A 1,059-nucleotide genomic window follows, 5' to 3' on the forward strand; every position below is an offset into this window, starting at 1 on the left:
ATAGATAATAAATACATTAGAATCTAGGATATGTTTTAGAACTCTATATATATAATTTATAGGTATAAATCATAATTAATAAACTTATATTAAATCGTATTTTTAAATTAAATAATTGTTTGTATTCTATAATAATTAATAATATCTCCTCAAATTAGATGAGTATTGATGTGGCACAAAAACATTCATTAATGTGTCAGAAAAACTCCAAATCAGTTACAATTCAATTACATCAAACCCTCGGATTAATCATAAGACTACCAATAAACCACCAAAATCCCTGTCCAAACAACATATACACTATCGAATCTTTTGTCCCAACTACACAAACAAAAACCTACAATTCTTCCAACGCTGCAAAGCATTCACAAAAACAATTTATTAAAAAAAAAAAAAAACCCCAAAGATCATAACTAAGATTAACAAGATACAAAACACAATGAAAAAAGTTACAAAATTCTTCCTATCTCGAGAGGGTGTACCTGAACTAATCGGTTGATGAAGCTAGCAAATATCTTGAAATTTTATGGTGATAGATAGAATAGATTAGATCGGAAAGAAGTGTATCGGAGTGGATGATTCGCTCGCGAATTTATGATATTTGTAATTAGGGTTCGAAGGGTTGAGGAGTAGAAGGTGAAGAGAGGGGAAAATCGCCATTATAAAGGTAGGAATGGAGAAAGGGCTTGGGATTGGAAATGAAAATCGAGACACGGCAGAGAGGAAGCTCCAGGGTTCTTGCATTGACAATAATTGCGTCACACGTGTGTTGCTTGGTTCTTCCTTCTTCATGTCGCACGTGCCGACGTCACCGACCGAGTTTTACACCCGCATCGCCTCCACTTTCAAATTTTGAAACCAATCGCCTCCACTTTCAAATTTTGAAACTAATTGGGGTTGGAAATGAGTCTAAACCCTAAATTTGACTCGATTAGTTTTTGATCGTATCCACTTGATCGAGTCGGTAGTTTTGCATTATTGAATACATGAGAGCGGTTTTGAACTTTGACCCGTTATATCTAAAGTCAAATGGTTTAATCAATTTTTGGTTTCGTGGTC

This window comes from Cucurbita maxima, unplaced genomic scaffold, assembly GCF_002738345.1.
Source record: "Cucurbita maxima cultivar Rimu unplaced genomic scaffold, Cmax_1.0 Cma_Scf00323, whole genome shotgun sequence".
Classification (NCBI taxonomy): Eukaryota; Viridiplantae; Streptophyta; class Magnoliopsida; order Cucurbitales; family Cucurbitaceae; genus Cucurbita; species Cucurbita maxima.